This window comes from Denticeps clupeoides, unplaced genomic scaffold (genome assembly GCF_900700375.1).
Source record: "Denticeps clupeoides unplaced genomic scaffold, fDenClu1.1, whole genome shotgun sequence".
Lineage (NCBI taxonomy): Eukaryota > Metazoa > Chordata > Actinopteri > Clupeiformes > Denticipitidae > Denticeps > Denticeps clupeoides.
In genome coordinates, this window is record NW_021629941.1 from 1 (window position 1) to 17,145 (window position 17,145).

Here is a 17,145-nt window from a genome sequence, read left to right on the forward strand (position 1 = left end):
AAATACCTCTTAACTTACTTTAGATAAAAACTAACAAAGCGATGCAAAAAAACTTCATTTTAAAAAGTTTTTCAACAGTTAAAGCTTACAGCACCTGGTATTCCCAGGAGGTCTCCCATCCAAGTACTAACCAGGCCCAAGCCTTCTTAGCTTCCGAGATCAGACGAGACCGGGCGTTCTTGGGCTGGTATGGCCGTAAGCAATCTCTGCTTGAAAATCTTGGACTTTAAACAACCTAGGCTTGAAAACATATCACAGAGTGAAAATACCTCTTAACTTACTTTAGATAAAAACTAACAAAGCGATGCAAAAAAACTTCATTTTAAAAAGTTTTTCAACAGTTAAAGCTTACAGCACCTGGTATTCCCAGGAGGTCTCCCATCCAAGTACTAACCAGGCCCAAGCCTTCTTAGCTTCCGAGATCAGACGAGACCGGGCGTTCTTGGGCTGGTATGGCCGTAAGCAATCTCTGCTTGAAAATCTTGGACTTTAAACAACCTAGGCTTGAAAACATATCACAGAGTGAAAATACCTCTTAACTTACTTTAGATAAAAACTAACAAAGCGATGCAAAAAAACTTCATTTTAAAAAGTTTTTCAACAGTTAAAGCTTACAGCACCTGGTATTCCCAGGAGGTCTCCCATCCAAGTACTAACCAGGCCCAAGCCTTCTTAGCTTCCGAGATCAGACGAGACCGGGCGTTCTTGGGCTGGTATGGCCGTAAGCAATCTCTGCTTGAAAATCTTGGACTTTAAACAACCTAGGCTTGAAAACATATCACAGAGTGAAAATACCTCTTAACTTACTTTAGATAAAAACTAACAAAGCGATGCAAAAAAACTTCATTTTAAAAAGTTTTTCAACAGTTAAAGCTTACAGCACCTGGTATTCCCAGGAGGTCTCCCATCCAAGTACTAACCAGGCCCAAGCCTTCTTAGCTTCCGAGATCAGACGAGACCGGGCGTTCTTGGGCTGGTATGGCCGTAAGCAATCTCTGCTTGAAAATCTTGGACTTTAAACAACCTAGGCTTGAAAACATATCACAGAGTGAAAATACCTCTTAACTTACTTTAGATAAAAACTAACAAAGCGATGCAAAAAAACTTCATTTTAAAAAGTTTTTCAACAGTTAAAGCTTACAGCACCTGGTATTCCCAGGAGGTCTCCCATCCAAGTACTAACCAGGCCCAAGCCTTCTTAGCTTCCGAGATCAGACGAGACCGGGCGTTCTTGGGCTGGTATGGCCGTAAGCAATCTCTGCTTGAAAATCTTGGACTTTAAACAACCTAGGCTTGAAAACATATCACAGAGTGAAAATACCTCTTAACTTACTTTAGATAAAAACTAACAAAGCGATGCAAAAAAACTTCATTTTAAAAAGTTTTTCAACAGTTAAAGCTTACAGCACCTGGTATTCCCAGGAGGTCTCCCATCCAAGTACTAACCAGGCCCAAGCCTTCTTAGCTTCCGAGATCAGACGAGACCGGGCGTTCTTGGGCTGGTATGGCCGTAAGCAATCTCTGCTTGAAAATCTTGGACTTTAAACAACCTAGGCTTGAAAACATATCACAGAGTGAAAATACCTCTTAACTTACTTTAGATAAAAACTAACAAAGCGATGCAAAAAAACTTCATTTTAAAAAGTTTTTCAACAGTTAAAGCTTACAGCACCTGGTATTCCCAGGAGGTCTCCCATCCAAGTACTAACCAGGCCCAAGCCTTCTTAGCTTCCGAGATCAGACGAGACCGGGCGTTCTTGGGCTGGTATGGCCGTAAGCAATCTCTGCTTGAAAATCTTGGACTTTAAACAACCTAGGCTTGAAAACATATCACAGAGTGAAAATACCTCTTAACTTACTTTAGATAAAAACTAACAAAGCGATGCAAAAAAACTTCATTTTAAAAAGTTTTTCAACAGTTAAAGCTTACAGCACCTGGTATTCCCAGGAGGTCTCCCATCCAAGTACTAACCAGGCCCAAGCCTTCTTAGCTTCCGAGATCAGACGAGACCGGGCGTTCTTGGGCTGGTATGGCCGTAAGCAATCTCTGCTTGAAAATCTTGGACTTTAAACAACCTAGGCTTGAAAACATATCACAGAGTGAAAATACCTCTTAACTTACTTTAGATAAAAACTAACAAAGCGATGCAAAAAAACTTCATTTTAAAAAGTTTTTCAACAGTTAAAGCTTACAGCACCTGGTATTCCCAGGAGGTCTCCCATCCAAGTACTAACCAGGCCCAAGCCTTCTTAGCTTCCGAGATCAGACGAGACCGGGCGTTCTTGGGCTGGTATGGCCGTAAGCAATCTCTGCTTGAAAATCTTGGACTTTAAACAACCTAGGCTTGAAAACATATCACAGAGTGAAAATACCTCTTAACTTACTTTAGATAAAAACTAACAAAGCGATGCAAAAAAACTTCATTTTAAAAAGTTTTTCAACAGTTAAAGCTTACAGCACCTGGTATTCCCAGGAGGTCTCCCATCCAAGTACTAACCAGGCCCAAGCCTTCTTAGCTTCCGAGATCAGACGAGACCGGGCGTTCTTGGGCTGGTATGGCCGTAAGCAATCTCTGCTTGAAAATCTTGGACTTTAAACAACCTAGGCTTGAAAACATATCACAGAGTGAAAATACCTCTTAACTTACTTTAGATAAAAACTAACAAAGCGATGCAAAAAAACTTCATTTTAAAAAGTTTTTCAACAGTTAAAGCTTACAGCACCTGGTATTCCCAGGAGGTCTCCCATCCAAGTACTAACCAGGCCCAAGCCTTCTTAGCTTCCGAGATCAGACGAGACCGGGCGTTCTTGGGCTGGTATGGCCGTAAGCAATCTCTGCTTGAAAATCTTGGACTTTAAACAACCTAGGCTTGAAAACATATCACAGAGTGAAAATACCTCTTAACTTACTTTAGATAAAAACTAACAAAGCGATGCAAAAAAACTTCATTTTAAAAAGTTTTTCAACAGTTAAAGCTTACAGCACCTGGTATTCCCAGGAGGTCTCCCATCCAAGTACTAACCAGGCCCAAGCCTTCTTAGCTTCCGAGATCAGACGAGACCGGGCGTTCTTGGGCTGGTATGGCCGTAAGCAATCTCTGCTTGAAAATCTTGGACTTTAAACAACCTAGGCTTGAAAACATATCACAGAGTGAAAATACCTCTTAACTTACTTTAGATAAAAACTAACAAAGCGATGCAAAAAAACTTCATTTTAAAAAGTTTTTCAACAGTTAAAGCTTACAGCACCTGGTATTCCCAGGAGGTCTCCCATCCAAGTACTAACCAGGCCCAAGCCTTCTTAGCTTCCGAGATCAGACGAGACCGGGCGTTCTTGGGCTGGTATGGCCGTAAGCAATCTCTGCTTGAAAATCTTGGACTTTAAACAACCTAGGCTTGAAAACATATCACAGAGTGAAAATACCTCTTAACTTACTTTAGATAAAAACTAACAAAGCGATGCAAAAAAACTTCATTTTAAAAAGTTTTTCAACAGTTAAAGCTTACAGCACCTGGTATTCCCAGGAGGTCTCCCATCCAAGTACTAACCAGGCCCAAGCCTTCTTAGCTTCCGAGATCAGACGAGACCGGGCGTTCTTGGGCTGGTATGGCCGTAAGCAATCTCTGCTTGAAAATCTTGGACTTTAAACAACCTAGGCTTGAAAACATATCACAGAGTGAAAATACCTCTTAACTTACTTTAGATAAAAACTAACAAAGCGATGCAAAAAAACTTCATTTTAAAAAGTTTTTCAACAGTTAAAGCTTACAGCACCTGGTATTCCCAGGAGGTCTCCCATCCAAGTACTAACCAGGCCCAAGCCTTCTTAGCTTCCGAGATCAGACGAGACCGGGCGTTCTTGGGCTGGTATGGCCGTAAGCAATCTCTGCTTGAAAATCTTGGACTTTAAACAACCTAGGCTTGAAAACATATCACAGAGTGAAAATACCTCTTAACTTACTTTAGATAAAAACTAACAAAGCGATGCAAAAAAACTTCATTTTAAAAAGTTTTTCAACAGTTAAAGCTTACAGCACCTGGTATTCCCAGGAGGTCTCCCATCCAAGTACTAACCAGGCCCAAGCCTTCTTAGCTTCCGAGATCAGACGAGACCGGGCGTTCTTGGGCTGGTATGGCCGTAAGCAATCTCTGCTTGAAAATCTTGGACTTTAAACAACCTAGGCTTGAAAACATATCACAGAGTGAAAATACCTCTTAACTTACTTTAGATAAAAACTAACAAAGCGATGCAAAAAAACTTCATTTTAAAAAGTTTTTCAACAGTTAAAGCTTACAGCACCTGGTATTCCCAGGAGGTCTCCCATCCAAGTACTAACCAGGCCCAAGCCTTCTTAGCTTCCGAGATCAGACGAGACCGGGCGTTCTTGGGCTGGTATGGCCGTAAGCAATCTCTGCTTGAAAATCTTGGACTTTAAACAACCTAGGCTTGAAAACATATCACAGAGTGAAAATACCTCTTAACTTACTTTAGATAAAAACTAACAAAGCGATGCAAAAAAACTTCATTTTAAAAAGTTTTTCAACAGTTAAAGCTTACAGCACCTGGTATTCCCAGGAGGTCTCCCATCCAAGTACTAACCAGGCCCAAGCCTTCTTAGCTTCCGAGATCAGACGAGACCGGGCGTTCTTGGGCTGGTATGGCCGTAAGCAATCTCTGCTTGAAAATCTTGGACTTTAAACAACCTAGGCTTGAAAACATATCACAGAGTGAAAATACCTCTTAACTTACTTTAGATAAAAACTAACAAAGCGATGCAAAAAAACTTCATTTTAAAAAGTTTTTCAACAGTTAAAGCTTACAGCACCTGGTATTCCCAGGAGGTCTCCCATCCAAGTACTAACCAGGCCCAAGCCTTCTTAGCTTCCGAGATCAGACGAGACCGGGCGTTCTTGGGCTGGTATGGCCGTAAGCAATCTCTGCTTGAAAATCTTGGACTTTAAACAACCTAGGCTTGAAAACATATCACAGAGTGAAAATACCTCTTAACTTACTTTAGATAAAAACTAACAAAGCGATGCAAAAAAACTTCATTTTAAAAAGTTTTTCAACAGTTAAAGCTTACAGCACCTGGTATTCCCAGGAGGTCTCCCATCCAAGTACTAACCAGGCCCAAGCCTTCTTAGCTTCCGAGATCAGACGAGACCGGGCGTTCTTGGGCTGGTATGGCCGTAAGCAATCTCTGCTTGAAAATCTTGGACTTTAAACAACCTAGGCTTGAAAACATATCACAGAGTGAAAATACCTCTTAACTTACTTTAGATAAAAACTAACAAAGCGATGCAAAAAAACTTCATTTTAAAAAGTTTTTCAACAGTTAAAGCTTACAGCACCTGGTATTCCCAGGAGGTCTCCCATCCAAGTACTAACCAGGCCCAAGCCTTCTTAGCTTCCGAGATCAGACGAGACCGGGCGTTCTTGGGCTGGTATGGCCGTAAGCAATCTCTGCTTGAAAATCTTGGACTTTAAACAACCTAGGCTTGAAAACATATCACAGAGTGAAAATACCTCTTAACTTACTTTAGATAAAAACTAACAAAGCGATGCAAAAAAACTTCATTTTAAAAAGTTTTTCAACAGTTAAAGCTTACAGCACCTGGTATTCCCAGGAGGTCTCCCATCCAAGTACTAACCAGGCCCAAGCCTTCTTAGCTTCCGAGATCAGACGAGACCGGGCGTTCTTGGGCTGGTATGGCCGTAAGCAATCTCTGCTTGAAAATCTTGGACTTTAAACAACCTAGGCTTGAAAACATATCACAGAGTGAAAATACCTCTTAACTTACTTTAGATAAAAACTAACAAAGCGATGCAAAAAAACTTCATTTTAAAAAGTTTTTCAACAGTTAAAGCTTACAGCACCTGGTATTCCCAGGAGGTCTCCCATCCAAGTACTAACCAGGCCCAAGCCTTCTTAGCTTCCGAGATCAGACGAGACCGGGCGTTCTTGGGCTGGTATGGCCGTAAGCAATCTCTGCTTGAAAATCTTGGACTTTAAACAACCTAGGCTTGAAAACATATCACAGAGTGAAAATACCTCTTAACTTACTTTAGATAAAAACTAACAAAGCGATGCAAAAAAACTTCATTTTAAAAAGTTTTTCAACAGTTAAAGCTTACAGCACCTGGTATTCCCAGGAGGTCTCCCATCCAAGTACTAACCAGGCCCAAGCCTTCTTAGCTTCCGAGATCAGACGAGACCGGGCGTTCTTGGGCTGGTATGGCCGTAAGCAATCTCTGCTTGAAAATCTTGGACTTTAAACAACCTAGGCTTGAAAACATATCACAGAGTGAAAATACCTCTTAACTTACTTTAGATAAAAACTAACAAAGCGATGCAAAAAAACTTCATTTTAAAAAGTTTTTCAACAGTTAAAGCTTACAGCACCTGGTATTCCCAGGAGGTCTCCCATCCAAGTACTAACCAGGCCCAAGCCTTCTTAGCTTCCGAGATCAGACGAGACCGGGCGTTCTTGGGCTGGTATGGCCGTAAGCAATCTCTGCTTGAAAATCTTGGACTTTAAACAACCTAGGCTTGAAAACATATCACAGAGTGAAAATACCTCTTAACTTACTTTAGATAAAAACTAACAAAGCGATGCAAAAAAACTTCATTTTAAAAAGTTTTTCAACAGTTAAAGCTTACAGCACCTGGTATTCCCAGGAGGTCTCCCATCCAAGTACTAACCAGGCCCAAGCCTTCTTAGCTTCCGAGATCAGACGAGACCGGGCGTTCTTGGGCTGGTATGGCCGTAAGCAATCTCTGCTTGAAAATCTTGGACTTTAAACAACCTAGGCTTGAAAACATATCACAGAGTGAAAATACCTCTTAACTTACTTTAGATAAAAACTAACAAAGCGATGCAAAAAAACTTCATTTTAAAAAGTTTTTCAACAGTTAAAGCTTACAGCACCTGGTATTCCCAGGAGGTCTCCCATCCAAGTACTAACCAGGCCCAAGCCTTCTTAGCTTCCGAGATCAGACGAGACCGGGCGTTCTTGGGCTGGTATGGCCGTAAGCAATCTCTGCTTGAAAATCTTGGACTTTAAACAACCTAGGCTTGAAAACATATCACAGAGTGAAAATACCTCTTAACTTACTTTAGATAAAAACTAACAAAGCGATGCAAAAAAACTTCATTTTAAAAAGTTTTTCAACAGTTAAAGCTTACAGCACCTGGTATTCCCAGGAGGTCTCCCATCCAAGTACTAACCAGGCCCAAGCCTTCTTAGCTTCCGAGATCAGACGAGACCGGGCGTTCTTGGGCTGGTATGGCCGTAAGCAATCTCTGCTTGAAAATCTTGGACTTTAAACAACCTAGGCTTGAAAACATATCACAGAGTGAAAATACCTCTTAACTTACTTTAGATAAAAACTAACAAAGCGATGCAAAAAAACTTCATTTTAAAAAGTTTTTCAACAGTTAAAGCTTACAGCACCTGGTATTCCCAGGAGGTCTCCCATCCAAGTACTAACCAGGCCCAAGCCTTCTTAGCTTCCGAGATCAGACGAGACCGGGCGTTCTTGGGCTGGTATGGCCGTAAGCAATCTCTGCTTGAAAATCTTGGACTTTAAACAACCTAGGCTTGAAAACATATCACAGAGTGAAAATACCTCTTAACTTACTTTAGATAAAAACTAACAAAGCGATGCAAAAAAACTTCATTTTAAAAAGTTTTTCAACAGTTAAAGCTTACAGCACCTGGTATTCCCAGGAGGTCTCCCATCCAAGTACTAACCAGGCCCAAGCCTTCTTAGCTTCCGAGATCAGACGAGACCGGGCGTTCTTGGGCTGGTATGGCCGTAAGCAATCTCTGCTTGAAAATCTTGGACTTTAAACAACCTAGGCTTGAAAACATATCACAGAGTGAAAATACCTCTTAACTTACTTTAGATAAAAACTAACAAAGCGATGCAAAAAAACTTCATTTTAAAAAGTTTTTCAACAGTTAAAGCTTACAGCACCTGGTATTCCCAGGAGGTCTCCCATCCAAGTACTAACCAGGCCCAAGCCTTCTTAGCTTCCGAGATCAGACGAGACCGGGCGTTCTTGGGCTGGTATGGCCGTAAGCAATCTCTGCTTGAAAATCTTGGACTTTAAACAACCTAGGCTTGAAAACATATCACAGAGTGAAAATACCTCTTAACTTACTTTAGATAAAAACTAACAAAGCGATGCAAAAAAACTTCATTTTAAAAAGTTTTTCAACAGTTAAAGCTTACAGCACCTGGTATTCCCAGGAGGTCTCCCATCCAAGTACTAACCAGGCCCAAGCCTTCTTAGCTTCCGAGATCAGACGAGACCGGGCGTTCTTGGGCTGGTATGGCCGTAAGCAATCTCTGCTTGAAAATCTTGGACTTTAAACAACCTAGGCTTGAAAACATATCACAGAGTGAAAATACCTCTTAACTTACTTTAGATAAAAACTAACAAAGCGATGCAAAAAAACTTCATTTTAAAAAGTTTTTCAACAGTTAAAGCTTACAGCACCTGGTATTCCCAGGAGGTCTCCCATCCAAGTACTAACCAGGCCCAAGCCTTCTTAGCTTCCGAGATCAGACGAGACCGGGCGTTCTTGGGCTGGTATGGCCGTAAGCAATCTCTGCTTGAAAATCTTGGACTTTAAACAACCTAGGCTTGAAAACATATCACAGAGTGAAAATACCTCTTAACTTACTTTAGATAAAAACTAACAAAGCGATGCAAAAAAACTTCATTTTAAAAAGTTTTTCAACAGTTAAAGCTTACAGCACCTGGTATTCCCAGGAGGTCTCCCATCCAAGTACTAACCAGGCCCAAGCCTTCTTAGCTTCCGAGATCAGACGAGACCGGGCGTTCTTGGGCTGGTATGGCCGTAAGCAATCTCTGCTTGAAAATCTTGGACTTTAAACAACCTAGGCTTGAAAACATATCACAGAGTGAAAATACCTCTTAACTTACTTTAGATAAAAACTAACAAAGCGATGCAAAAAAACTTCATTTTAAAAAGTTTTTCAACAGTTAAAGCTTACAGCACCTGGTATTCCCAGGAGGTCTCCCATCCAAGTACTAACCAGGCCCAAGCCTTCTTAGCTTCCGAGATCAGACGAGACCGGGCGTTCTTGGGCTGGTATGGCCGTAAGCAATCTCTGCTTGAAAATCTTGGACTTTAAACAACCTAGGCTTGAAAACATATCACAGAGTGAAAATACCTCTTAACTTACTTTAGATAAAAACTAACAAAGCGATGCAAAAAAACTTCATTTTAAAAAGTTTTTCAACAGTTAAAGCTTACAGCACCTGGTATTCCCAGGAGGTCTCCCATCCAAGTACTAACCAGGCCCAAGCCTTCTTAGCTTCCGAGATCAGACGAGACCGGGCGTTCTTGGGCTGGTATGGCCGTAAGCAATCTCTGCTTGAAAATCTTGGACTTTAAACAACCTAGGCTTGAAAACATATCACAGAGTGAAAATACCTCTTAACTTACTTTAGATAAAAACTAACAAAGCGATGCAAAAAAACTTCATTTTAAAAAGTTTTTCAACAGTTAAAGCTTACAGCACCTGGTATTCCCAGGAGGTCTCCCATCCAAGTACTAACCAGGCCCAAGCCTTCTTAGCTTCCGAGATCAGACGAGACCGGGCGTTCTTGGGCTGGTATGGCCGTAAGCAATCTCTGCTTGAAAATCTTGGACTTTAAACAACCTAGGCTTGAAAACATATCACAGAGTGAAAATACCTCTTAACTTACTTTAGATAAAAACTAACAAAGCGATGCAAAAAAACTTCATTTTAAAAAGTTTTTCAACAGTTAAAGCTTACAGCACCTGGTATTCCCAGGAGGTCTCCCATCCAAGTACTAACCAGGCCCAAGCCTTCTTAGCTTCCGAGATCAGACGAGACCGGGCGTTCTTGGGCTGGTATGGCCGTAAGCAATCTCTGCTTGAAAATCTTGGACTTTAAACAACCTAGGCTTGAAAACATATCACAGAGTGAAAATACCTCTTAACTTACTTTAGATAAAAACTAACAAAGCGATGCAAAAAAAACTTCATTTTAAAAAGTTTTTCAACAGTTAAAGCTTACAGCACCTGGTATTCCCAGGAGGTCTCCCATCCAAGTACTAACCAGGCCCAAGCCTTCTTAGCTTCCGAGATCAGACGAGACCGGGCGTTCTTGGGCTGGTATGGCCGTAAGCAATCTCTGCTTGAAAATCTTGGACTTTAAACAACCTAGGCTTGAAAACATATCACAGAGTGAAAATACCTCTTAACTTACTTTAGATAAAAACTAACAAAGCGATGCAAAAAAACTTCATTTTAAAAAGTTTTTCAACAGTTAAAGCTTACAGCACCTGGTATTCCCAGGAGGTCTCCCATCCAAGTACTAACCAGGCCCAAGCCTTCTTAGCTTCCGAGATCAGACGAGACCGGGCGTTCTTGGGCTGGTATGGCCGTAAGCAATCTCTGCTTGAAAATCTTGGACTTTAAACAACCTAGGCTTGAAAACATATCACAGAGTGAAAATACCTCTTAACTTACTTTAGATAAAAACTAACAAAGCGATGCAAAAAAAACTTCATTTTAAAAAGTTTTTCAACAGTTAAAGCTTACAGCACCTGGTATTCCCAGGAGGTCTCCCATCCAAGTACTAACCAGGCCCAAGCCTTCTTAGCTTCCGAGATCAGACGAGACCGGGCGTTCTTGGGCTGGTATGGCCGTAAGCAATCTCTGCTTGAAAATCTTGGACTTTAAACAACCTAGGCTTGAAAACATATCACAGAGTGAAAATACCTCTTAACTTACTTTAGATAAAAACTAACAAAGCGATGCAAAAAAACTTCATTTTAAAAAGTTTTTCAACAGTTAAAGCTTACAGCACCTGGTATTCCCAGGAGGTCTCCCATCCAAGTACTAACCAGGCCCAAGCCTTCTTAGCTTCCGAGATCAGACGAGACCGGGCGTTCTTGGGCTGGTATGGCCGTAAGCAATCTCTGCTTGAAAATCTTGGACTTTAAACAACCTAGGCTTGAAAACATATCACAGAGTGAAAATACCTCTTAACTTACTTTAGATAAAAACTAACAAAGCGATGCAAAAAAACTTCATTTTAAAAAGTTTTTCAACAGTTAAAGCTTACAGCACCTGGTATTCCCAGGAGGTCTCCCATCCAAGTACTAACCAGGCCCAAGCCTTCTTAGCTTCCGAGATCAGACGAGACCGGGCGTTCTTGGGCTGGTATGGCCGTAAGCAATCTCTGCTTGAAAATCTTGGACTTTAAACAACCTAGGCTTGAAAACATATCACAGAGTGAAAATACCTCTTAACTTACTTTAGATAAAAACTAACAAAGCGATGCAAAAAAACTTCATTTTAAAAAGTTTTTCAACAGTTAAAGCTTACAGCACCTGGTATTCCCAGGAGGTCTCCCATCCAAGTACTAACCAGGCCCAAGCCTTCTTAGCTTCCGAGATCAGACGAGACCGGGCGTTCTTGGGCTGGTATGGCCGTAAGCAATCTCTGCTTGAAAATCTTGGACTTTAAACAACCTAGGCTTGAAAACATATCACAGAGTGAAAATACCTCTTAACTTACTTTAGATAAAAACTAACAAAGCGATGCAAAAAAACTTCATTTTAAAAAGTTTTTCAACAGTTAAAGCTTACAGCACCTGGTATTCCCAGGAGGTCTCCCATCCAAGTACTAACCAGGCCCAAGCCTTCTTAGCTTCCGAGATCAGACGAGACCGGGCGTTCTTGGGCTGGTATGGCCGTAAGCAATCTCTGCTTGAAAATCTTGGACTTTAAACAACCTAGGCTTGAAAACATATCACAGAGTGAAAATACCTCTTAACTTACTTTAGATAAAAACTAACAAAGCGATGCAAAAAAAACTTCATTTTAAAAAGTTTTTCAACAGTTAAAGCTTACAGCACCTGGTATTCCCAGGAGGTCTCCCATCCAAGTACTAACCAGGCCCAAGCCTTCTTAGCTTCCGAGATCAGACGAGACCGGGCGTTCTTGGGCTGGTATGGCCGTAAGCAATCTCTGCTTGAAAATCTTGGACTTTAAACAACCTAGGCTTGAAAACATATCACAGAGTGAAAATACCTCTTAACTTACTTTAGATAAAAACTAACAAAGCGATGCAAAAAAACTTCATTTTAAAAAGTTTTTCAACAGTTAAAGCTTACAGCACCTGGTATTCCCAGGAGGTCTCCCATCCAAGTACTAACCAGGCCCAAGCCTTCTTAGCTTCCGAGATCAGACGAGACCGGGCGTTCTTGGGCTGGTATGGCCGTAAGCAATCTCTGCTTGAAAATCTTGGACTTTAAACAACCTAGGCTTGAAAACATATCACAGAGTGAAAATACCTCTTAACTTACTTTAGATAAAAACTAACAAAGCGATGCAAAAAAACTTCATTTTAAAAAGTTTTTCAACAGTTAAAGCTTACAGCACCTGGTATTCCCAGGAGGTCTCCCATCCAAGTACTAACCAGGCCCAAGCCTTCTTAGCTTCCGAGATCAGACGAGACCGGGCGTTCTTGGGCTGGTATGGCCGTAAGCAATCTCTGCTTGAAAATCTTGGACTTTAAACAACCTAGGCTTGAAAACATATCACAGAGTGAAAATACCTCTTAACTTACTTTAGATAAAAACTAACAAAGCGATGCAAAAAAACTTCATTTTAAAAAGTTTTTCAACAGTTAAAGCTTACAGCACCTGGTATTCCCAGGAGGTCTCCCATCCAAGTACTAACCAGGCCCAAGCCTTCTTAGCTTCCGAGATCAGACGAGACCGGGCGTTCTTGGGCTGGTATGGCCGTAAGCAATCTCTGCTTGAAAATCTTGGACTTTAAACAACCTAGGCTTGAAAACATATCACAGAGTGAAAATACCTCTTAACTTACTTTAGATAAAAACTAACAAAGCGATGCAAAAAAACTTCATTTTAAAAAGTTTTTCAACAGTTAAAGCTTACAGCACCTGGTATTCCCAGGAGGTCTCCCATCCAAGTACTAACCAGGCCCAAGCCTTCTTAGCTTCCGAGATCAGACGAGACCGGGCGTTCTTGGGCTGGTATGGCCGTAAGCAATCTCTGCTTGAAAATCTTGGACTTTAAACAACCTAGGCTTGAAAACATATCACAGAGTGAAAATACCTCTTAACTTACTTTAGATAAAAACTAACAAAGCGATGCAAAAAAACTTCATTTTAAAAAGTTTTTCAACAGTTAAAGCTTACAGCACCTGGTATTCCCAGGAGGTCTCCCATCCAAGTACTAACCAGGCCCAAGCCTTCTTAGCTTCCGAGATCAGACGAGACCGGGCGTTCTTGGGCTGGTATGGCCGTAAGCAATCTCTGCTTGAAAATCTTGGACTTTAAACAACCTAGGCTTGAAAACATATCACAGAGTGAAAATACCTCTTAACTTACTTTAGATAAAAACTAACAAAGCGATGCAAAAAAACTTCATTTTAAAAAGTTTTTCAACAGTTAAAGCTTACAGCACCTGGTATTCCCAGGAGGTCTCCCATCCAAGTACTAACCAGGCCCAAGCCTTCTTAGCTTCCGAGATCAGACGAGACCGGGCGTTCTTGGGCTGGTATGGCCGTAAGCAATCTCTGCTTGAAAATCTTGGACTTTAAACAACCTAGGCTTGAAAACATATCACAGAGTGAAAATACCTCTTAACTTACTTTAGATAAAAACTAACAAAGCGATGCAAAAAAACTTCATTTTAAAAAGTTTTTCAACAGTTAAAGCTTACAGCACCTGGTATTCCCAGGAGGTCTCCCATCCAAGTACTAACCAGGCCCAAGCCTTCTTAGCTTCCGAGATCAGACGAGACTGGGCGTTCTTGGGCTGGTATGGCCGTAAGCAATCTCTGCTTGAAAATCTTGGACTTTAAACAACCTAGGCTTGAAAACATATCACAGAGTGAAAATACCTCTTAACTTACTTTAGATAAAAACTAACAAAGCGATGCAAAAAAACTTCATTTTAAAAAGTTTTTCAACAGTTAAAGCTTACAGCACCTGGTATTCCCAGGAGGTCTCCCATCCAAGTACTAACCAGGCCCAAGCCTTCTTAGCTTCCGAGATCAGACGAGACCGGGCGTTCTTGGGCTGGTATGGCCGTAAGCAATCTCTGCTTGAAAATCTTGGACTTTAAACAACCTAGGCTTGAAAACATATCACAGAGTGAAAATACCTCTTAACTTACTTTAGATAAAAACTAACAAAGCGATGCAAAAAAACTTCATTTTAAAAAGTTTTTCAACAGTTAAAGCTTACAGCACCTGGTATTCCCAGGAGGTCTCCCATCCAAGTACTAACCAGGCCCAAGCCTTCTTAGCTTCCGAGATCAGACGAGACCGGGCGTTCTTGGGCTGGTATGGCCGTAAGCAATCTCTGCTTGAAAATCTTGGACTTTAAACAACCTAGGCTTGAAAACATATCACAGAGTGAAAATACCTCTTAACTTACTTTAGATAAAAACTAACAAAGCGATGCAAAAAAACTTCATTTTAAAAAGTTTTTCAACAGTTAAAGCTTACAGCACCTGGTATTCCCAGGAGGTCTCCCATCCAAGTACTAACCAGGCCCAAGCCTTCTTAGCTTCCGAGATCAGACGAGACCGGGCGTTCTTGGGCTGGTATGGCCGTAAGCAATCTCTGCTTGAAAATCTTGGACTTTAAACAACCTAGGCTTGAAAACATATCACAGAGTGAAAATACCTCTTAACTTACTTTAGATAAAAACTAACAAAGCGATGCAAAAAAACTTCATTTTAAAAAGTTTTTCAACAGTTAAAGCTTACAGCACCTGGTATTCCCAGGAGGTCTCCCATCCAAGTACTAACCAGGCCCAAGCCTTCTTAGCTTCCGAGATCAGACGAGACCGGGCGTTCTTGGGCTGGTATGGCCGTAAGCAATCTCTGCTTGAAAATCTTGGACTTTAAACAACCTAGGCTTGAAAACATATCACAGAGTGAAAATACCTCTTAACTTACTTTAGATAAAAACTAACAAAGCGATGCAAAAAAACTTCATTTTAAAAAGTTTTTCAACAGTTAAAGCTTACAGCACCTGGTATTCCCAGGAGGTCTCCCATCCAAGTACTAACCAGGCCCAAGCCTTCTTAGCTTCCGAGATCAGACGAGACCGGGCGTTCTTGGGCTGGTATGGCCGTAAGCAATCTCTGCTTGAAAATCTTGGACTTTAAACAACCTAGGCTTGAAAACATATCACAGAGTGAAAATACCTCTTAACTTACTTTAGATAAAAACTAACAAAGCGATGCAAAAAAACTTCATTTTAAAAAGTTTTTCAACAGTTAAAGCTTACAGCACCTGGTATTCCCAGGAGGTCTCCCATCCAAGTACTAACCAGGCCCAAGCCTTCTTAGCTTCCGAGATCAGACGAGACCGGGCGTTCTTGGGCTGGTATGGCCGTAAGCAATCTCTGCTTGAAAATCTTGGACTTTAAACAACCTAGGCTTGAAAACATATCACAGAGTGAAAATACCTCTTAACTTACTTTAGATAAAAACTAACAAAGCGATGCAAAAAAACTTCATTTTAAAAAGTTTTTCAACAGTTAAAGCTTACAGCACCTGGTATTCCCAGGAGGTCTCCCATCCAAGTACTAACCAGGCCCAAGCCTTCTTAGCTTCCGAGATCAGACGAGACCGGGCGTTCTTGGGCTGGTATGGCCGTAAGCAATCTCTGCTTGAAAATCTTGGACTTTAAACAACCTAGGCTTGAAAACATATCACAGAGTGAAAATACCTCTTAACTTACTTTAGATAAAAACTAACAAAGCGATGCAAAAAAACTTCATTTTAAAAAGTTTTTCAACAGTTAAAGCTTACAGCACCTGGTATTCCCAGGAGGTCTCCCATCCAAGTACTAACCAGGCCCAAGCCTTCTTAGCTTCCGAGATCAGACGAGACCGGGCGTTCTTGGGCTGGTATGGCCGTAAGCAATCTCTGCTTGAAAATCTTGGACTTTAAACAACCTAGGCTTGAAAACATATCACAGAGTGAAAATACCTCTTAACTTACTTTAGATAAAAACTAACAAAGCGATGCAAAAAAACTTCATTTTAAAAAGTTTTTCAACAGTTAAAGCTTACAGCACCTGGTATTCCCAGGAGGTCTCCCATCCAAGTACTAACCAGGCCCAAGCCTTCTTAGCTTCCGAGATCAGACGAGACCGGGCGTTCTTGGGCTGGTATGGCCGTAAGCAATCTCTGCTTGAAAATCTTGGACTTTAAACAACCTAGGCTTGAAAACATATCACAGAGTGAAAATACCTCTTAACTTACTTTAGATAAAAACTAACAAAGCGATGCAAAAAAACTTCATTTTAAAAAGTTTTTCAACAGTTAAAGCTTACAGCACCTGGTATTCCCAGGAGGTCTCCCATCCAAGTACTAACCAGGCCCAAGCCTTCTTAGCTTCCGAGATCAGACGAGACCGGGCGTTCTTGGGCTGGTATGGCCGTAAGCAATCTCTGCTTGAAAATCTTGGACTTTAAACAACCTAGGCTTGAAAACATATCACAGAGTGAAAATACCTCTTAACTTACTTTAGATAAAAACTAACAAAGCGATGCAAAAAAACTTCATTTTAAAAAGTTTTTCAACAGTTAAAGCTTACAGCACCTGGTATTCCCAGGAGGTCTCCCATCCAAGTACTAACCAGGCCCAAGCCTTCTTAGCTTCCGAGATCAGACGAGACCGGGCGTTCTTGGGCTGGTATGGCCGTAAGCAATCTCTGCTTGAAAATCTTGGACTTTAAACAACCTAGGCTTGAAAACATATCACAGAGTGAAAATACCTCTTAACTTACTTTAGATAAAAACTAACAAAGCGATGCAAAAAAACTTCATTTTAAAAAGTTTTTCAACAGTTAAAGCTTACAGCACCTGGTATTCCCAGGAGGTCTCCCATCCAAGTACTAACCAGGCCCAAGCCTTCTTAGCTTCCGAGATCAGACGAGACCGGGCGTTCTTGGGCTGGTATGGCCGTAAGCAATCTCTGCTTGAAAATCTTGGACTTTAAACAACCTAGGCTTGAAAACATATCACAGAGTGAAAATACCTCTTAACTTACTTTAGATAAAAACTAACAAAGCGATGCAA

The 17,145-nt window shown here is 41.0% G+C and overlaps 65 non-coding genes across 65 annotated transcripts; all 65 read right to left on the bottom strand.

The window, feature by feature from the left end:
- Positions 1-82: 82 nt before the first annotated feature.
- LOC114777967 (5S ribosomal RNA) lies at positions 83-201 on the bottom strand. Its single transcript, XR_003746143.1, has one exon. It is a non-coding gene; the product is annotated as a 5S ribosomal RNA (ribosomal RNA).
- A 144-nt stretch (positions 202-345) lies between these two features.
- LOC114777979 (5S ribosomal RNA) lies at positions 346-464 on the bottom strand. The gene has a single exon (XR_003746154.1). It is a non-coding gene; the product is annotated as a 5S ribosomal RNA (ribosomal RNA).
- A 144-nt stretch (positions 465-608) lies between these two features.
- Positions 609-727, bottom strand: LOC114777990 (5S ribosomal RNA). The gene has a single exon (XR_003746165.1). It is a non-coding gene; the product is annotated as a 5S ribosomal RNA (ribosomal RNA).
- A 144-nt stretch (positions 728-871) lies between these two features.
- On the bottom strand, positions 872-990 carry LOC114777861 (5S ribosomal RNA). The gene has a single exon (XR_003746057.1). It is a non-coding gene; the product is annotated as a 5S ribosomal RNA (ribosomal RNA).
- A 144-nt stretch (positions 991-1,134) lies between these two features.
- On the bottom strand, positions 1,135-1,253 carry LOC114777872 (5S ribosomal RNA). Its single transcript, XR_003746068.1, has one exon. It is a non-coding gene; the product is annotated as a 5S ribosomal RNA (ribosomal RNA).
- Positions 1,254-1,397: 144 nt separating this feature from the next.
- Positions 1,398-1,516, bottom strand: LOC114777883 (5S ribosomal RNA). Its single transcript, XR_003746079.1, has one exon. It is a non-coding gene; the product is annotated as a 5S ribosomal RNA (ribosomal RNA).
- A 144-nt stretch (positions 1,517-1,660) lies between these two features.
- LOC114777894 (5S ribosomal RNA) lies at positions 1,661-1,779 on the bottom strand. The gene has a single exon (XR_003746090.1). It is a non-coding gene; the product is annotated as a 5S ribosomal RNA (ribosomal RNA).
- A 144-nt stretch (positions 1,780-1,923) lies between these two features.
- On the bottom strand, positions 1,924-2,042 carry LOC114777905 (5S ribosomal RNA). The gene has a single exon (XR_003746101.1). It is a non-coding gene; the product is annotated as a 5S ribosomal RNA (ribosomal RNA).
- A 144-nt stretch (positions 2,043-2,186) lies between these two features.
- LOC114777916 (5S ribosomal RNA) lies at positions 2,187-2,305 on the bottom strand. Its single transcript, XR_003746112.1, has one exon. It is a non-coding gene; the product is annotated as a 5S ribosomal RNA (ribosomal RNA).
- Positions 2,306-2,449: 144 nt separating this feature from the next.
- On the bottom strand, positions 2,450-2,568 carry LOC114777928 (5S ribosomal RNA). Its single transcript, XR_003746124.1, has one exon. It is a non-coding gene; the product is annotated as a 5S ribosomal RNA (ribosomal RNA).
- Positions 2,569-2,712: 144 nt separating this feature from the next.
- LOC114777940 (5S ribosomal RNA) lies at positions 2,713-2,831 on the bottom strand. Its single transcript, XR_003746129.1, has one exon. It is a non-coding gene; the product is annotated as a 5S ribosomal RNA (ribosomal RNA).
- Positions 2,832-2,975: 144 nt separating this feature from the next.
- On the bottom strand, positions 2,976-3,094 carry LOC114777952 (5S ribosomal RNA). The gene has a single exon (XR_003746130.1). It is a non-coding gene; the product is annotated as a 5S ribosomal RNA (ribosomal RNA).
- A 144-nt stretch (positions 3,095-3,238) lies between these two features.
- Positions 3,239-3,357, bottom strand: LOC114777954 (5S ribosomal RNA). Its single transcript, XR_003746131.1, has one exon. It is a non-coding gene; the product is annotated as a 5S ribosomal RNA (ribosomal RNA).
- A 144-nt stretch (positions 3,358-3,501) lies between these two features.
- Positions 3,502-3,620, bottom strand: LOC114777957 (5S ribosomal RNA). The gene has a single exon (XR_003746133.1). It is a non-coding gene; the product is annotated as a 5S ribosomal RNA (ribosomal RNA).
- A 144-nt stretch (positions 3,621-3,764) lies between these two features.
- Positions 3,765-3,883, bottom strand: LOC114777958 (5S ribosomal RNA). Its single transcript, XR_003746134.1, has one exon. It is a non-coding gene; the product is annotated as a 5S ribosomal RNA (ribosomal RNA).
- A 144-nt stretch (positions 3,884-4,027) lies between these two features.
- On the bottom strand, positions 4,028-4,146 carry LOC114777959 (5S ribosomal RNA). The gene has a single exon (XR_003746135.1). It is a non-coding gene; the product is annotated as a 5S ribosomal RNA (ribosomal RNA).
- Positions 4,147-4,290: 144 nt separating this feature from the next.
- LOC114777960 (5S ribosomal RNA) lies at positions 4,291-4,409 on the bottom strand. Its single transcript, XR_003746136.1, has one exon. It is a non-coding gene; the product is annotated as a 5S ribosomal RNA (ribosomal RNA).
- A 144-nt stretch (positions 4,410-4,553) lies between these two features.
- LOC114777961 (5S ribosomal RNA) lies at positions 4,554-4,672 on the bottom strand. The gene has a single exon (XR_003746137.1). It is a non-coding gene; the product is annotated as a 5S ribosomal RNA (ribosomal RNA).
- Positions 4,673-4,816: 144 nt separating this feature from the next.
- LOC114777962 (5S ribosomal RNA) lies at positions 4,817-4,935 on the bottom strand. The gene has a single exon (XR_003746138.1). It is a non-coding gene; the product is annotated as a 5S ribosomal RNA (ribosomal RNA).
- A 144-nt stretch (positions 4,936-5,079) lies between these two features.
- On the bottom strand, positions 5,080-5,198 carry LOC114777963 (5S ribosomal RNA). Its single transcript, XR_003746139.1, has one exon. It is a non-coding gene; the product is annotated as a 5S ribosomal RNA (ribosomal RNA).
- Positions 5,199-5,342: 144 nt separating this feature from the next.
- LOC114777964 (5S ribosomal RNA) lies at positions 5,343-5,461 on the bottom strand. Its single transcript, XR_003746140.1, has one exon. It is a non-coding gene; the product is annotated as a 5S ribosomal RNA (ribosomal RNA).
- A 144-nt stretch (positions 5,462-5,605) lies between these two features.
- Positions 5,606-5,724, bottom strand: LOC114777965 (5S ribosomal RNA). Its single transcript, XR_003746141.1, has one exon. It is a non-coding gene; the product is annotated as a 5S ribosomal RNA (ribosomal RNA).
- A 144-nt stretch (positions 5,725-5,868) lies between these two features.
- LOC114777966 (5S ribosomal RNA) lies at positions 5,869-5,987 on the bottom strand. Its single transcript, XR_003746142.1, has one exon. It is a non-coding gene; the product is annotated as a 5S ribosomal RNA (ribosomal RNA).
- Positions 5,988-6,131: 144 nt separating this feature from the next.
- On the bottom strand, positions 6,132-6,250 carry LOC114777968 (5S ribosomal RNA). The gene has a single exon (XR_003746144.1). It is a non-coding gene; the product is annotated as a 5S ribosomal RNA (ribosomal RNA).
- A 144-nt stretch (positions 6,251-6,394) lies between these two features.
- Positions 6,395-6,513, bottom strand: LOC114777969 (5S ribosomal RNA). The gene has a single exon (XR_003746145.1). It is a non-coding gene; the product is annotated as a 5S ribosomal RNA (ribosomal RNA).
- Positions 6,514-6,657: 144 nt separating this feature from the next.
- LOC114777970 (5S ribosomal RNA) lies at positions 6,658-6,776 on the bottom strand. The gene has a single exon (XR_003746146.1). It is a non-coding gene; the product is annotated as a 5S ribosomal RNA (ribosomal RNA).
- Positions 6,777-6,920: 144 nt separating this feature from the next.
- On the bottom strand, positions 6,921-7,039 carry LOC114777972 (5S ribosomal RNA). The gene has a single exon (XR_003746147.1). It is a non-coding gene; the product is annotated as a 5S ribosomal RNA (ribosomal RNA).
- A 144-nt stretch (positions 7,040-7,183) lies between these two features.
- LOC114777973 (5S ribosomal RNA) lies at positions 7,184-7,302 on the bottom strand. Its single transcript, XR_003746148.1, has one exon. It is a non-coding gene; the product is annotated as a 5S ribosomal RNA (ribosomal RNA).
- A 144-nt stretch (positions 7,303-7,446) lies between these two features.
- LOC114777974 (5S ribosomal RNA) lies at positions 7,447-7,565 on the bottom strand. The gene has a single exon (XR_003746149.1). It is a non-coding gene; the product is annotated as a 5S ribosomal RNA (ribosomal RNA).
- Positions 7,566-7,709: 144 nt separating this feature from the next.
- On the bottom strand, positions 7,710-7,828 carry LOC114777975 (5S ribosomal RNA). The gene has a single exon (XR_003746150.1). It is a non-coding gene; the product is annotated as a 5S ribosomal RNA (ribosomal RNA).
- Positions 7,829-7,972: 144 nt separating this feature from the next.
- Positions 7,973-8,091, bottom strand: LOC114777976 (5S ribosomal RNA). The gene has a single exon (XR_003746151.1). It is a non-coding gene; the product is annotated as a 5S ribosomal RNA (ribosomal RNA).
- Positions 8,092-8,235: 144 nt separating this feature from the next.
- Positions 8,236-8,354, bottom strand: LOC114777977 (5S ribosomal RNA). Its single transcript, XR_003746152.1, has one exon. It is a non-coding gene; the product is annotated as a 5S ribosomal RNA (ribosomal RNA).
- Positions 8,355-8,498: 144 nt separating this feature from the next.
- Positions 8,499-8,617, bottom strand: LOC114777978 (5S ribosomal RNA). Its single transcript, XR_003746153.1, has one exon. It is a non-coding gene; the product is annotated as a 5S ribosomal RNA (ribosomal RNA).
- A 144-nt stretch (positions 8,618-8,761) lies between these two features.
- On the bottom strand, positions 8,762-8,880 carry LOC114777980 (5S ribosomal RNA). The gene has a single exon (XR_003746155.1). It is a non-coding gene; the product is annotated as a 5S ribosomal RNA (ribosomal RNA).
- A 144-nt stretch (positions 8,881-9,024) lies between these two features.
- On the bottom strand, positions 9,025-9,143 carry LOC114777981 (5S ribosomal RNA). Its single transcript, XR_003746156.1, has one exon. It is a non-coding gene; the product is annotated as a 5S ribosomal RNA (ribosomal RNA).
- A 144-nt stretch (positions 9,144-9,287) lies between these two features.
- Positions 9,288-9,406, bottom strand: LOC114777982 (5S ribosomal RNA). The gene has a single exon (XR_003746157.1). It is a non-coding gene; the product is annotated as a 5S ribosomal RNA (ribosomal RNA).
- Positions 9,407-9,550: 144 nt separating this feature from the next.
- Positions 9,551-9,669, bottom strand: LOC114777983 (5S ribosomal RNA). The gene has a single exon (XR_003746158.1). It is a non-coding gene; the product is annotated as a 5S ribosomal RNA (ribosomal RNA).
- A 144-nt stretch (positions 9,670-9,813) lies between these two features.
- Positions 9,814-9,932, bottom strand: LOC114777984 (5S ribosomal RNA). Its single transcript, XR_003746159.1, has one exon. It is a non-coding gene; the product is annotated as a 5S ribosomal RNA (ribosomal RNA).
- Positions 9,933-10,077: 145 nt separating this feature from the next.
- On the bottom strand, positions 10,078-10,196 carry LOC114777985 (5S ribosomal RNA). The gene has a single exon (XR_003746160.1). It is a non-coding gene; the product is annotated as a 5S ribosomal RNA (ribosomal RNA).
- A 144-nt stretch (positions 10,197-10,340) lies between these two features.
- On the bottom strand, positions 10,341-10,459 carry LOC114777986 (5S ribosomal RNA). Its single transcript, XR_003746161.1, has one exon. It is a non-coding gene; the product is annotated as a 5S ribosomal RNA (ribosomal RNA).
- A 145-nt stretch (positions 10,460-10,604) lies between these two features.
- LOC114777987 (5S ribosomal RNA) lies at positions 10,605-10,723 on the bottom strand. The gene has a single exon (XR_003746162.1). It is a non-coding gene; the product is annotated as a 5S ribosomal RNA (ribosomal RNA).
- Positions 10,724-10,867: 144 nt separating this feature from the next.
- On the bottom strand, positions 10,868-10,986 carry LOC114777988 (5S ribosomal RNA). Its single transcript, XR_003746163.1, has one exon. It is a non-coding gene; the product is annotated as a 5S ribosomal RNA (ribosomal RNA).
- A 144-nt stretch (positions 10,987-11,130) lies between these two features.
- LOC114777989 (5S ribosomal RNA) lies at positions 11,131-11,249 on the bottom strand. Its single transcript, XR_003746164.1, has one exon. It is a non-coding gene; the product is annotated as a 5S ribosomal RNA (ribosomal RNA).
- A 144-nt stretch (positions 11,250-11,393) lies between these two features.
- LOC114777991 (5S ribosomal RNA) lies at positions 11,394-11,512 on the bottom strand. The gene has a single exon (XR_003746166.1). It is a non-coding gene; the product is annotated as a 5S ribosomal RNA (ribosomal RNA).
- Positions 11,513-11,656: 144 nt separating this feature from the next.
- On the bottom strand, positions 11,657-11,775 carry LOC114777992 (5S ribosomal RNA). The gene has a single exon (XR_003746167.1). It is a non-coding gene; the product is annotated as a 5S ribosomal RNA (ribosomal RNA).
- A 145-nt stretch (positions 11,776-11,920) lies between these two features.
- LOC114777993 (5S ribosomal RNA) lies at positions 11,921-12,039 on the bottom strand. The gene has a single exon (XR_003746168.1). It is a non-coding gene; the product is annotated as a 5S ribosomal RNA (ribosomal RNA).
- Positions 12,040-12,183: 144 nt separating this feature from the next.
- Positions 12,184-12,302, bottom strand: LOC114777994 (5S ribosomal RNA). The gene has a single exon (XR_003746169.1). It is a non-coding gene; the product is annotated as a 5S ribosomal RNA (ribosomal RNA).
- A 144-nt stretch (positions 12,303-12,446) lies between these two features.
- LOC114777995 (5S ribosomal RNA) lies at positions 12,447-12,565 on the bottom strand. The gene has a single exon (XR_003746170.1). It is a non-coding gene; the product is annotated as a 5S ribosomal RNA (ribosomal RNA).
- A 144-nt stretch (positions 12,566-12,709) lies between these two features.
- Positions 12,710-12,828, bottom strand: LOC114777855 (5S ribosomal RNA). Its single transcript, XR_003746052.1, has one exon. It is a non-coding gene; the product is annotated as a 5S ribosomal RNA (ribosomal RNA).
- Positions 12,829-12,972: 144 nt separating this feature from the next.
- Positions 12,973-13,091, bottom strand: LOC114777857 (5S ribosomal RNA). Its single transcript, XR_003746053.1, has one exon. It is a non-coding gene; the product is annotated as a 5S ribosomal RNA (ribosomal RNA).
- A 144-nt stretch (positions 13,092-13,235) lies between these two features.
- LOC114777858 (5S ribosomal RNA) lies at positions 13,236-13,354 on the bottom strand. Its single transcript, XR_003746054.1, has one exon. It is a non-coding gene; the product is annotated as a 5S ribosomal RNA (ribosomal RNA).
- A 144-nt stretch (positions 13,355-13,498) lies between these two features.
- Positions 13,499-13,617, bottom strand: LOC114777859 (5S ribosomal RNA). The gene has a single exon (XR_003746055.1). It is a non-coding gene; the product is annotated as a 5S ribosomal RNA (ribosomal RNA).
- A 144-nt stretch (positions 13,618-13,761) lies between these two features.
- On the bottom strand, positions 13,762-13,880 carry LOC114777919 (5S ribosomal RNA). Its single transcript, XR_003746115.1, has one exon. It is a non-coding gene; the product is annotated as a 5S ribosomal RNA (ribosomal RNA).
- Positions 13,881-14,024: 144 nt separating this feature from the next.
- On the bottom strand, positions 14,025-14,143 carry LOC114777860 (5S ribosomal RNA). The gene has a single exon (XR_003746056.1). It is a non-coding gene; the product is annotated as a 5S ribosomal RNA (ribosomal RNA).
- A 144-nt stretch (positions 14,144-14,287) lies between these two features.
- Positions 14,288-14,406, bottom strand: LOC114777862 (5S ribosomal RNA). Its single transcript, XR_003746058.1, has one exon. It is a non-coding gene; the product is annotated as a 5S ribosomal RNA (ribosomal RNA).
- Positions 14,407-14,550: 144 nt separating this feature from the next.
- LOC114777863 (5S ribosomal RNA) lies at positions 14,551-14,669 on the bottom strand. The gene has a single exon (XR_003746059.1). It is a non-coding gene; the product is annotated as a 5S ribosomal RNA (ribosomal RNA).
- Positions 14,670-14,813: 144 nt separating this feature from the next.
- Positions 14,814-14,932, bottom strand: LOC114777864 (5S ribosomal RNA). Its single transcript, XR_003746060.1, has one exon. It is a non-coding gene; the product is annotated as a 5S ribosomal RNA (ribosomal RNA).
- A 144-nt stretch (positions 14,933-15,076) lies between these two features.
- Positions 15,077-15,195, bottom strand: LOC114777865 (5S ribosomal RNA). Its single transcript, XR_003746061.1, has one exon. It is a non-coding gene; the product is annotated as a 5S ribosomal RNA (ribosomal RNA).
- Positions 15,196-15,339: 144 nt separating this feature from the next.
- Positions 15,340-15,458, bottom strand: LOC114777866 (5S ribosomal RNA). The gene has a single exon (XR_003746062.1). It is a non-coding gene; the product is annotated as a 5S ribosomal RNA (ribosomal RNA).
- A 144-nt stretch (positions 15,459-15,602) lies between these two features.
- Positions 15,603-15,721, bottom strand: LOC114777867 (5S ribosomal RNA). The gene has a single exon (XR_003746063.1). It is a non-coding gene; the product is annotated as a 5S ribosomal RNA (ribosomal RNA).
- A 144-nt stretch (positions 15,722-15,865) lies between these two features.
- On the bottom strand, positions 15,866-15,984 carry LOC114777868 (5S ribosomal RNA). The gene has a single exon (XR_003746064.1). It is a non-coding gene; the product is annotated as a 5S ribosomal RNA (ribosomal RNA).
- Positions 15,985-16,128: 144 nt separating this feature from the next.
- LOC114777869 (5S ribosomal RNA) lies at positions 16,129-16,247 on the bottom strand. Its single transcript, XR_003746065.1, has one exon. It is a non-coding gene; the product is annotated as a 5S ribosomal RNA (ribosomal RNA).
- Positions 16,248-16,391: 144 nt separating this feature from the next.
- On the bottom strand, positions 16,392-16,510 carry LOC114777870 (5S ribosomal RNA). The gene has a single exon (XR_003746066.1). It is a non-coding gene; the product is annotated as a 5S ribosomal RNA (ribosomal RNA).
- Positions 16,511-16,654: 144 nt separating this feature from the next.
- Positions 16,655-16,773, bottom strand: LOC114777871 (5S ribosomal RNA). The gene has a single exon (XR_003746067.1). It is a non-coding gene; the product is annotated as a 5S ribosomal RNA (ribosomal RNA).
- A 144-nt stretch (positions 16,774-16,917) lies between these two features.
- Positions 16,918-17,036, bottom strand: LOC114777873 (5S ribosomal RNA). Its single transcript, XR_003746069.1, has one exon. It is a non-coding gene; the product is annotated as a 5S ribosomal RNA (ribosomal RNA).
- Between the last annotated feature and the right edge of the window lie 109 nt (positions 17,037-17,145).